This window comes from Carassius auratus, chromosome 8, assembly GCF_003368295.1.
Source record: "Carassius auratus strain Wakin chromosome 8, ASM336829v1, whole genome shotgun sequence".
NCBI lineage: Eukaryota > Metazoa > Chordata > Actinopteri > Cypriniformes > Cyprinidae > Carassius > Carassius auratus.
The window spans coordinates 25,480,190-25,494,100 of NC_039250.1; positions in this window are offsets into that span (position 1 = coordinate 25,480,190).

The following is a 13,911-nucleotide window of genomic DNA, read 5'->3' on the forward strand; positions in this document are numbered from 1 at the left end:
TGTTCCCAGTCTGGATTACGGGCACTGATACCCTCAAGGCCATCTGAACATCAGGCCCCTGTAGTTATAGCAGCAAAGGGTGTTCTCTCCAGCAGGAGAAAACAGCAGGCCCAATTTATTTATTTATTTATTTATTTATATATTGTTTTATTAAACCTTGAAAACACTGCATTCAATTTTAAGCATTTTCAAGAATTTCACCTGTGAGCACCTGTATGACCCCTGTACGACGGCGAATGTGACAAGTATAAAGCCTAGACCATTTGGGAAGGTGCGCACAGTCAGTGGAGACTCGCAGTGGAGCCAGGCAAAAACATTAACCCCGCTTATGTAGCATGATATGATACTGGATGCTAGATAAGATTCAACAAGCAAACAGTCCCAATACCCTGATAGCTTTAAGTAAAGGCCTTCTGAAGTGCACAGAGTGGCACAGCATCACCTTACAGAATAATAGAAGTAGCGAAGGGTGCTCTTTTATAACAGCTACAATGATCAGCATGTCCCCAGTACAGCATATGGTCAATACTTGAATTTAGGCAAAAGCATTAGCCCTTGTCCAGATAACGTTTGACATTGATACGAGCAAAATTTACGATCTGAGCACTTAAGTATCAAGCACTATATTGATACACTAGTTAGCTTAAGCAACAGCATATCGCTGATTTAAACACAGTGTGTTGGAAATAAATAGTCGGATAAGTTTAATGAAGCCTAAAGCAGCAGCCCGTTCAGATCGACAACCTTGATAAATTTATTTGGTAAATTTAACTGGTAATGTTACCGGTGTGGTAATACGATTGCATGCCTATACTAAAACATGTAATCTAACACGATCATCTGACATGAAACAGCATCAAAACTGTAACATTATGGAATAAAATGTCGACCGATGAAGAGGTAAGTCACACTGGACTATGAGTCGCATTTATTTAGAACCAAGAACCAAGAGAAAACATTACCATCTACAGCCGTGAGAGGGCGCTCTTTGTTTTCAGTGTAGACTACAGAAGCACTGAGCAGCATAGAGCGCCCTCTCCCCGCTGGAGATGGTAATGTTTTCTCTTGGTTCATTTCTCTCGGTTCATGTCAAATTAATTTTGATAAATAAGTCGCACCTGACTATAAGTTGCAGGACCAGCCAAACTATGAAAAAAAGTGTGACTTATAGTCCGGGAAATATGGTACATTTTGAGTATCATTCTGAATCCAATTCATAGTCTTTATTTCAGCTTTTTGTTCAAAATTGTATTTCTTTATTTTTTATGAAACACATTTTTTTGTTTAAAAATAATTCATGAAGCTAGAATAAAATGTTTTTGTTTACAAGCAGATATCCCGTTCTTTGTATGTTTTATATGTTCAGATATTCATACAACAAAATAAATTGGTGCTCTGCATTTAACCCATCCAAGTGCACACACACACACAGCAGTGAGAAGTGAACACACACCTGGAGCAGTGGGCAGCTATGGATCCAGCGCCCGGGGAGCAGCTGTGTCATGATCTCAGTGGGGGCTGAGGCCTTTTCTGTCCTGGAGCACATGATTTGGGTTTTGCTGGCTCTCCAGGTGTTTCACTATTCCCGCTATGTTTTCTCCGCCCCTCTTGTTATCCCTGTTAATGTTTTCTCCCCCACCTGCACCCTGTCTTACTCTGATTATCTTCCCTTTATCATACCCTTGTGTTTGCTATCTTGTGTCAGTCCGTAAGCGTTGTTAAAGTAAGCTTCTAGTTGCTTGTCATAGTTTGCCTGACTTCGGTTTTTGTATCTTTTCTCTATCTAGTCGGCCTGCTGTTCTTTTTTTGTTCCCCCCCGCTTTGCCTCTCGTACTCAGTAGTCCACATCAACCAGACGGCTGTCTCGACTCACCTGTGCATTGCCTTCGGACGCTTCGGCTCTCCAGCGCTGATCTGTCACCTGTTCCTCGCTGCTGTGCGGCGGTCGCCGTAGGGATCTTCGAGCTGGCTGTACATACAGAGCGCTGACTCTCTCATGCTCCAACGGATTAAGTCCTCTGAGTAACTCAATAAAACGCCTCATTCATTCTACCGCAGTTGGTTCCTGTTCCTTTTCCTGACAAGCTGGGGGTTCAGTACCTTGCTCAAGGGCACTTCAGCCATGGATATTGAGGGTGGAAGAGGGCGCTGTTCATTCACTCCCTCTAGTCTCCAACCATTAGGCCACAGCTGCCCCCATAAAGGCATGAAGCAACAAGGATGGGATAGTATACTTAAACTATGATGTAAAGTTCACTTAAAGAAAACTTATGAGTATATTTTCAGTGTAAAACTACTAAACTAGTAGTGTACAAAGTATTTAATTAGTAAACTATAAGTTAAACTTTTAGTTTAATTGCAGTACAAACTACAAACATAGAGGTAAACTAGTTGTGTACTCAAAGTTTACCACTGTTATACTTAAAGTATACTTAAAAGTATACTTTTATATACTAGAAAGTGGGCCAATTTAGTCCCAAGGAGTATTGGAACAGTGCACTTACAAGTATACTACTAGAACACTGATATATAGTTAAAAATATACTTAAACTTTACTTAGGTATACTTAGTAATATAAACTTGAACTACTTTTTCATAAGGGTTCGGTTCGTGAAGATGTCCCGAGATTAATTAAAGGTGAAATACAGGCATTGGTGAGGCATCTCTAACACGTTTGCAGAGGGTAACGCGGCTGCACGTTTATTGACAGGGACACGCAAACGAGACCACATTACACCTATATTAGCTTCCCTTCACTGGTTGCCAGTTCGTTTTAGAATTGATTTCAAGATTTTACTTTTATTCTTTAAATCATTAAATAACACTGCTCCTAAATACCTCTCAGATCTATTACAGCCATATGCTCCATCCAGAGCACTTAGGTCTGCTGGGCACCTGCTTTTAGTCTCCCCCAATGCAAGATTAAAGAGCAGAGGTGACCGTGCCTTTGCAGTAGCGGCCCCGAAACTCTGGAATAATTTACCTTTGTACATTAGGCAGGCATCTTCACTTGCTGTTTTTAAATTACATTTAAAAACATATTTGTATAGTACAGCATATAACACAGTATGAGAGTTACCTGTTAGGAGTTCTTTTAAGTGTGTGTTATAAATCATTATTGTATTTATTGCATATTTTATTGTGTTTTTATTTATTATATTTTATTTCTTTTTTATGCTTTTTAGTTCTACTGTTTACTTTATATTGTATGTACAGCACTTTGGTGAACACCTGCTGTTTTAAAAAGGTGCTCTATAAATAAACTTTGATTTGATTTGATTTGAAATGCCCAGTTGTTCGTGGATCCTTAGATTCTTCTTGAATATCTTACTTCTTCCAGTGGGGAAACAGATCTTGTGTACAGTTGTGGGATCACTCGTAGTAGTACAACTTTGGCGATGAATCGGCGGCAAAGTGTCTATATCAATTGATAGCCGTGGTCGCTCAGATCACGTCCAGTCCATCGCTTGACAAACAACGCGGCAAATTCGTTTAAGTTCATGACTTGAAATCTGGTGAGGTAATCTACTCAGTGGGAATCCTATCAAAAAAAATCATGATTTAACACTTCCTATGGAGATGGATTCGCCGTCTGTTTAGTTCATGAGTGAAGCAATAGCTCTCGCAAGCAGTTCGAGCCTTGCGATCCTCTTGAGCATGCTCGATGTGAGGGGAAATCCTTGTGGCTGGTGGAGCTTAGGGCTCTGAGTGTAGTCAAGACTGTGCATTAATTGAGTCCTCACTAGTCTGTTTGGCTACGAGAAGTCCCAGAATTATCTCTCTCTTTATTATTCTTCATGCTACTTTGACACCAAAAATTCTTCAGTCAGATTAAGACACTCAAATTTCAAGATAAACCATACATTGGTGCCAAGAATCCCATACCATTTATTCTGTAAATTCAGTGTGCCATTAAGGGCTTTACAGTTCATTATAAATCAAGTTATTGTGATGGCTGGTGAAAGGACAGTCTGGAAACAATAGCGAGTACAAGTATTTAATGAGATGATGAGATAATGGTACAAAGACACACAAAGACGATGATACAGCAACACTCCAGAGGGATGGTTAAGGCGGTGAGAAGTCCAGACGGTAGTGGAGTGCAGGTGAGGAATCCGAGTGTTGACGGCGTGAGGCAGCAGGAGAGAGTGGCACAGGAACTGTGGGGAACAGAACCGAAGGTAAGTGTCCGTGGATGAGTGATTGTGCGGAGAGTGGATGAGGTTCTGGGGAAACACAGACATCCAACGCAAACTACACAGAAGCCAGACGGGGGTAAACACAACAACATGAAACAACGATCTCACAAACACAAGACGTGAGACAAGCCATTATATAGTGAATGAGTAATGAGTGGCAGCTGTTGCTGATACAATTAACGGAGACGCCCACAACTAATCAGTGCAGACGCGGAACACACAGAATTCACCACAAAGTGTAAACACACCGAGATCAGTACACCTCCCCCCTCTAAGAACTCCTCCTGGAGTTCCCAGAAGGGCCTACCTGCTGATTGTAGTCTTCAATAAGGGAGTGATCCAATATGTCCCTAGCAGGTACCGAACTCCTCTCCTCCGGACCGTAATCTTACCAGTCCACCAGATACTGGAATCCTCGTCCCCTCCGTCTCGAGTCCAGAATGCAATTAACCGAATATGTCGGTTCCCCATCTACGAGATGCGGCGGCGTTGGAACCAGAGTAGGCGGATTAATACGTGCATAAAACACGGGTTTAATTTTGGACACATGTAAGGCGGGGTGTATCCTCTTGTACGCAGGAGGTAGTTTGAGGCGGACTGTCACCGGACTAATGATCTTGGTGATAGTGAACGGGCCGATAAATTTGGGAGCTAATTTATTAGAAACGGATCGCAGAGGAATGTTACTGGTAGATAGCCACACTTTTTGACCCACGACGTAGACGGGAGGCTTTGACCGGTGGCGATCGGCCTTGGCCTTAGTGCGCTCCCTCACCCGGAGCAGAGTCTCACGGGCTTTGGTCCAGGTGCGGTCACACCTCTGGACAAATGCGTGAGCGGAGGGGACCACGACTTCAGATTCCAGACTGGGAAACGCTGGTGGCTGGTACCCTACACTACACTGAAACGGAGAGAGGCCCGTAGCTGACACTGGCAATGAATTGTGGGCGTACTCCACCATAGAGAGTTGTTGACTCCAGGAAGAAGGATTCTTGGAGACCAAACATCTCAATGTCCTCTCTAAATCTTGGTTGGCCCGCTCAGATTGTCCGTTGCTTTGGGGATGATTTGGGGAGGGCGGTAACAAAATCTAGAGCGATGTGGGACACGGGTCTCGAAGGGACAGACAGCGGTTGAAGAAGCCCATCAGGAGGTCGGTTAGATGACTTACCACTGGCACAAACTGAGCAAGCCAAAACAAAAATCACGGACATCGCGAGCCATACGTGGCCACCAGAATCGTTGTCTAACCAAACCATTAGTTCTACTTATCCCTGGGTGACAAGCCATGTTAGAACAATGACCCCACTGGACCACTTCGGACCTTAACTCCTCCGACACAAATAAACGGTTCGGTGGGCAACCGGACAGAGGCATTACCCCTTCTAAGGCCGTCTTGACCTTCGACTCGACCTCCCATACGAGTGCTGAGACCACTAATCTCTCAGGCAAAATACACTCGGGAGTAACGGGATGGGCGGAGGGATCAAAAAGACTTGACAAAGAATAGGGTTTGACATTTTTGGAACCCGGGTGGTACGATAGGGTAAATTCAAAACGACCTAAAAAAAGTGCCCACTGAGCCTGCCTGGAATTGAGTCTTTTGGCAGTTCTGATGTATTCTAAATTCTTGTGATCGGTCCAAACAATAAAGGGAACCCCTGAACCATCTAACCAGTGGCGCCACTCCTCCAATGCTAATTTGACCGCCAACAACTCTCTATTGCCAATGTCATAATTACGTTCGGCAGGAGATAATCGATGTGAATAGAACACGCAAGGGTGTACCTTATCGTCCGAAGCAGCACGTTGGGACAACACTGCTACTACCCCCACCTCTGATGTGTCGACCTCCACCACGAACTGCCGTGTGGGATCAGGGGCCACAAGGATGGGAGCCGAAAGGAAGCGGTTCTTGAGGTTAGTGAACGCAGTCTCAGCTGCGTCCGACCACCTGAACGGAGCACTAGGGGAGGTCAAGGCTGTTAGAGGTGAGGCTAGTTGGCTGAAATTACGAATGAAACGTCGATAGAAATTGGCGAACCCCAGAAACCACTGTAGGGCCTTACGGGAGTCTGGAGATGGCCAATCTACCACAGCCTTAACTTTGTCAGGGTCCATACGTATTCCCTCGGACGAAACGATATACCCTAGGAAGGGAACAGACTGTGCATGGAATACGCATTTCTCCGCCTTGACAAAAAGCGCATTCTCAAGTAACCTCTGGAGCACTCGTCTGACATGTTGAATGTGTTCCTGGAGAGATGAAGAAAAAATCAGTATGTCATCCAGGTAAACATATATAAACTGATCTACCATATCTCTCAACACGTCATTCACGAGTGCTTGGAAAACCCCCGGGCGAGTTGGAGAACCCGAACGGCATCACCAAGTACTCAAAGTGCCCTCTAGGGGTATTGAAGGCGGTTTTCCATTCATCCCCCTTCCTGATGCGGACCAAATGATAAGCGTTACGTAAATCCAATTTTGTGAATATGGATGCTCCCTGCAACCTCTCGAAAGCTGAAGACATGAGTGGTAAAGGATAAGTATTCTTAATCGTAATGTTGTTCAGCTCTCGGTAATGAATGCAAGGTCGCAGAGAACCATCCTTCTTACCCACAAAAAAGAACCCCGCCCCCACTGGAGAAGAAGGACGGATGAACCCAGAGGCTAAGGAATCAGAAATGTATTTCTCCATGGCCTCCCTCTCAGGAATAGAAAGAGAGTATAACTTGCCCTTAGGTGGAGACTTACCTGACACTAAGTCTATGGCACAGTCGTAGGGACGATGCGGAGGGAGAGAAGCAGTATGGGACTTACTGAACACTTCCTTCAGGTCCAGATACTCAACGGGCACGTTTGGCAAAACCATGGTCTCCTTCTGAAAGACAGAAACAGGAACAACAGGACAAGCAGAAACCAGAAAAGACTCATTACATCTTTCACTCCACAATGTGACAGTGTTGGAACCCCATTCCACTCGTGGATTATGTTTGGACAACCAGGGGTGACCTAATACAATGGGAGCAACAGGGGAGTCCATTAGGAAAAAGGATATGGTTTCTTGATGGTTGCCAGATGTGATGAGTGTGATGTGTTCAGTATGGTGGGTGAGGTGAGGCAGTTCCTGGCCGTTGAGTGCGGTGACATGGAAGGGGAGAGACACAGGAAGGACAGGAATGTTCAAGTGATGTGCCAGTGAAGAATCCATGAAGTTACCTTCGGCTCCGGAGTCCAGAAGGGCGTGACACTCGTGATGTTGATTTCTCCACTGCAGTTTCACCGGAAGGTGGGTCGATGATGTAAGTGAGGACTTCTCAGCGGAGATCCCACCCGATAGTAGCCTCAGGTTTACTACCGGGCTGGGTCCTTTAACCGGGCATGAGTAGTTGTTATGGTCAGAGCCTCCACAGTATGAACATAGTACTTGGGATCTCCGCCGTTCCCTCTCCCTCCGGGACAGCCGAGCTTGACCCACCTGCATGGGCTTGTGATCGTCGACAGAACCGACCGTGTTCTCTCGACTCAAGCGCCCCCTACCAGGAGAGAATGGAGGTCTGGAAGGACTGTGTTGGCGGCCCAGGCGATTAAACCTGGCCTCCAACCGCAACGCCAGGTCTATGATTTCGTTTAGAGTAGGGGGCAGCTCGAGGAGGTAGATCTCCTGCTGAACACGGTCGGATAACCCATGCAGGAATCTATCCCACTGCGCCGCCTCGTTCCACTGGCATGCAGCCGCCAGGGTACGGAACTCGATGGAATACTCGGTGACAGATGAATGTCGTTGCCGGAGTTCCGAGAGGTGATGGGCGGCCTCCCTGCCAGTCGCGGCCCGGTCGAAGACTCTCTTCATTTCATCTGATAGGAGGTGGAACGAGGCACAACACGGATGTTGATTTTCCCACACTGCCGTTCCCCATAAGGCAGCCTTGCCAGAAAGAAGTGTGAGCGTGAATGCTATTTTGGATTCCTCCGTAGCGAAAGTGCGGGGCTGCAGAGCAAAATGGTCCCCATTGATCAGGGTCCCCATTGAATTTCCCAGAGTCTAACCAGATCACCATTGATCAGGTCCCCGTTGATTTCCCAGAGTCTAGCCAGATCACCATTGACCGTCCAGAGTCAAGTCAAGTCACTCTTGATCTCCGTGAACAAGGTCAAGTCACCATTGATCTCCGTGAACAGGGTCAAGTCACGGTTGGTCTTTATGAACCCAGTCAAATCACTACCGTTCTTCCAGAGCCTGGTCACGTCTCAGCTGAACTTCCAGAGCCTCATCACATCCTGTCAGTTGCACCCAGCAATGCTCTCTCAGCCTGTTTTATTGCGGTTAAGGAGACTGTTACGGCTGTGGAACCTCCAGAGGTGGCAGCAACTGCTACAGAACCTTCGGCTGTGTTTGTCCTCTGTGCCGCCCTGGTGGGCTTCTGTCTCGTCTGCCCATCTGCTTGGCTGTGGTGGTCCTCTGCTCTGCCCTGGTGGGCTTCGGTCCCGTCTGCTCGTCTGCTCGGCTGTGGTGGGCTCCGGTTCCGTCGGCGCTGCCCCGGTGGGCTTCAGTTCCACCTGCTCCACCATAGATTCCTACTCTGACGGCACTGCCCTGGGCCCCTGAACTTTCCGATCCACCCTGGTCTCTTTTTTTTCTCACTTCCTGTTCCTGTTCCCCTCTATGGACATGGCCCTCCATTCCTCCCCCTGATCCTACACCAGTCCACCTCCCTCCCGATCTCTTTGGTTTGTTTTTTGAATCGTAAAGCTCAAAGGTCAATGCCAAACGAGATATTTTATTTAACAGAATTTGCCTACAATGAACAACCCATTTGGACTACATCCCTCTAGTTCCTGAAGTAATGGCATCACTAAAACAGTTTTTGACTAACCTCCGCCCACAGCAATACACAAAAAAGGGGGCATGGTCTTGTTGCACTCCGACGGAGAAGAGGAAGGGCTGCGTGTCTTCGAAACGCTGTTTCATCTCAGAGTCCAATCACCTTTGTTTGTCCTTCCCAGAGACACTGTACTTAGAGATCAATGGTTACAATTTATGTTTAACTCAGTTCCCTGGTATTTTGACATATTTTGTATGTATATGTCGTTACAAAAGTAAGAAGATGAATTTTAAAGCTCTTTGAGACATGTCTTTCCGTGAGCCCTGAACACTGCAAGTGCTGAATTGAGCTCTTTTACATAATTTTCTGTTTGTTTAAACTGTGATTTGTAATTGTTCGTTTAGATGCAGTAGGATGCTAAATTCCTGAAGAAGATCTCGATTTAGCGTTGGCGTCCGTGAGACCCGATGTTCTGTCAATTTGTCCTACGCTGTCAGACTTCCTACCTCCCACTAAAACAGTGGGTAGTAAAATTCGACAAAGAAAAATGCTACTGTAAAGTTATGGTTTGTTAATGTCTACACCTACCACAACCCTAAACCTGTTATGAAGAGAGTCAGAGGTGTTTGGATCCAAATGCAGTATTTATTTAGAGAATGGTCAGACAGGCAGAAATCAGGAATGGCGTCAGGTGTGTCAGGAATAACCAGAATCGAAACCAGAAACAAGTTGAGATCAGGGCAGGCAGCAGAGAAATCTGAGTCGAATATGCTCATGAAGGTCAACGGTGACTTGACTTAGTTCCTGAAGATCAACTGTGACTTGACTTAGTTCCTGAAGATCAACTGTGACTTGACTCAAGAAGTTTAACTGTGGTTTTACTTGACCCTTGGGTGTTAATGGTGACTTGACCTGACTCTGGACGGTTAGAGGTGACCTGATTAGACTCTGGGAAATTGATGGGGACCTGACTAGACTCTGGAAAGTCGACTGTGGTGGCCATCTTGTGCAGCGGCGCTGGGCTGGTGGCCATGACAGGATGAGTCTCAGGGGCGGTGGACATTTTGTGCAGTGGCGCTGGGCTGGCGGCCCATCTTGTGCATCTTGTCATCCACAACACCCACAGTAAATGCGGAGCCACTTATTTGAAGAGCCAGATCGATATAAATTTCAAGTGTCCAATGAGGTTGGTGCAAAGGCATGAGTGAGCCAAGCGGCTCAGATAGGCCACTAAGAAAAAATATCATCAGACATATCTCATCCATGATAGATAAATGGGCCAACTCAACAAAGTCCCTCACATAATCCTCGATGGGCCGAATTAGACATAACTTGGCCTACTGGGTTCACTGACCTGGATGTATCCATAAAAGCTGCTGGATCCTGGTTTGGCGAAGTCTTCTTTTATGAAGAGAGTCAGAGGCATTCGGATCCAGTGGATAATGCGTCTCTCATCAACTGAGAGCACTTTCATTCTGCAACTAATCTATGATGAGCAGACCGCTCTGAACCAGCTGGAGAGGTAGTCTGGGTCATCCCAGGATGTGTGGTTAAAACTTGTGGTATTTCAGTAAGTGTCAAACTGATCCTCACAACATGGAGCTCACTGGAAGAGTGTCAGTCATGGCTTACAGTCTAGTGAGCAAGGAAAACTGTCAGCTCACACTGAACAATGCGATAGTTAAAGCTGCAGTAGGTAACTTTTGTAAAAATATATTTTTACATATTTGTTAAACCTGTCATTATGTCCTGACAGTAGAATATGAGACAGATAATCTGTGAATAAATCAAGCTCCTCTGGCTCCTCCCAGTGTCCTATTGCCATTTGCAGAAATACATCGCTCCCGGTAAAAAACCAATCAGAGCTTGCGGTCTGTAACTTTGTGTGTGTTCAAAATGTAGAAAAATGTATATAATAAGTTAGTACATCATGAATCCGTTTTCCAAACCGTGTTTTTAGCTTGTCCTGAATCACTAGGGTTCACCTATAATAAGTGTTTATATTCAGACTATTTTAGATTGCTTCGGGGGTACCGCGGCGGAGTAACCCAGTACCTTTGTGATTCTTCATAGACATAAACAGAGAGAAGTAGTTCCGGCTACGATGTTCTTCCACAAGACGCAAGCAGTTCTGTTTATTAACCGCTAGAGCATCAAAAGTTACCAACTTCAGCTTTAACGTTGATTTCAACAGTCGATATACTGTTTCTAAAATTATAGTAGTAGAAAAGCTAAAAGTGTTGAAGCTCCACTGCTACAGCTTTAACTTCAGAGTAGTTTTTTTTTTTTTTTTTATTCAAATGTTTGAGTACAATGAATGTTTGAAACAATGCTGTATATGCATATAAAATAAGATAAATATAAAAATGTAGATGTATTTATATTATATTATATTTGGTTGTCCGGCCATCTTGAAGATACAGAAACTGAACAGTTGTTGTGAGTTACACTGGATTATTCTGTGGGTTCATGAAGTGAGACTGCATCTGTGTTTATTGTTGCTGATTGCAGTGATGTGGAACCTGAATGACCAGCAAACTCACCTCAGGATGAATGTCTTAGAGAACATCACGACAGGCTGCATCTTTATCATAGTGGTCATTAATGTCTTCATCACTGCGTTTGGAGTTCAGCCGCCCAATGCAGGTGTGTGACACAAGCTCACACACACATGGCTATATTTCAGAAACAACACACAAACACACACAGGTATATTATAGAACAAACTCACACACTCACTCACTTACTCAAAAATGTTGGTATATGTCCAATCTCCATAGGCGTAATGGTTTTTAGTCCATACAAACTGTATTTTATATTGCCCTATCACAAACCTACACCTAATTAACCCTAACCCATTAATCATTCTGAATGATTTATAAGCCTTTTGAATTACAGGGACACTGAAAATGTCCTCATTAATCGCCTCCTCATTGTAATACCTATGTAATAACCATGTTATTATAGAGAGTTGTGTCCTCATAAACCACATAAACATGCTCACACTCACACACACACACACACACACACACACACACACACACACACACACACACACACACACACAGGTATATCACAGAACACACTCACAAACTCACACATTCACTCACTCACTCAAACACACACACAAAGTTAGCATCACAGGTCATATTATGTTTTCCAAAAGAGCTTCTTGGCTCTCTGTAGGGCTAATGTTGCTAAAGCTACCATTATCTCTGTGTGTTTTCTCTAATGCTGCCTTCGTACTACCAGAATGATCGTGAATAGGAATGTGGTCATTAATAATTGCATTTAGAAGCAATGTGAGGTCAGTAACACGGTCACCCCAGTTAAACCGTAACACCGGTATGTCTGCGAGCATGAGATCTTGTAGCTCCGCACTCTTCTGAGAAGGGAAGCAGGAGAACAAGCTCATTTTCATTTAAAGGGGACAAACACACACAAAAAACTGCGTGTTTGGCTCTTACCCTAAAAGTAGCAATTTCAACCGGCTATAAAAAATGATCTGTATGGTATTTTGAGATAAAACCTCACATACACACTCTAGGGACATCAATGAACAATTTAAATGATGTATCAATGCATTCTATGGCACCTTTAAATCCCCCATATGGATGAAACCAGGTTTCAGAAAGAACAATTATGTCAGCATTTCTCATATTTACCCAAATCTTAATTGTATTCAGTTTAGGAATAAAACTTATAACATTTAAATGTGTAAACCCAAGGCCTGTTCTACTTTTAAACTCTGAGGGAGTGGGTAAAGAGTGCATTGATAGGCTGAACATTTCCAGATAACATCAATAAGAGCATTATCATACATCAAAAATTTTAGTTTAACAGGAAAAGATTTATCAGGACCCCCATCAATTGCAAACTGAATAAAAGAGCGAGTCCTCTGTGCCAATAAAATAGTCGTTTAACACCCCACAATATTCTGAACATACAAGATCTCATTTACATACACTTGGAAGTAAAAAATGATTGACTAATGACACAGCTCAAGAATTTACGTCGGTGAGGTCGTGAGTTGTCTGAAGTGTAGCAAGTACACCCAGGGTTCACTCTCCTTACTGTGTCAAGAATCAGGAATATAAGAAAATACATGATGCCAACTTATATGCTAATGTGTTAAGGATAAATCAGATAGCCAGGCAGATTTCAGACTGAACAGTTAAAAATAGACCCAAATAAACTCTTGTCAAACACAGGGTCCACAGCTTTCACAGTAAATATGCTACTGGGCCCGGACAACCCCAGCCGCAAAACTGAGAGCTGTATTCCTGATAGTCCTGAGCCTCAGCGAATCAGAGTCAACAGTATGTGGTGGCAATCCAATAACATCTAATTAATTTTTTTTTAATGAAAAGATCCTGAAAGAAAATCCTGACCTTCGGCCTCAATGAAGGTCCACTGCTCTGATCGTCTGGTGTGCTCTTCGGCCAGTAGAAACCCAACAGGATCCGATCCTTAATTCAGATTTAACATAAGGCTGTAATCCACTGCAAAAACACTTCCCCCAAACAGCAGAGCACTAGCAGCCACTGAACCACTTGGAGGATCCATATAAAGTAATGTTTTGTCCTCTTTTAGGAGTTATACACCAGCAGGTGGACTCCTAGCAGGCCCCAAGAGTTCTGTAGCAATCCAATGACATCCAATAAAAGCATAGCATACAGAGATCCCAGATTAAAACTAGTGATATTTCTCTTGAGAGAACCACTCATTCAGACTTAAATTAGATAAAAAAAAAAAAAAATAAACAAATCTTACATAAAAACAAAAAAACTCAGACCTCATGCACTGACACTCAAACAACAGACTGCCTTAGCAGCCATCTTGGATTGATGGACTGATGGTACAGCATGAGGTGAAAATGATCA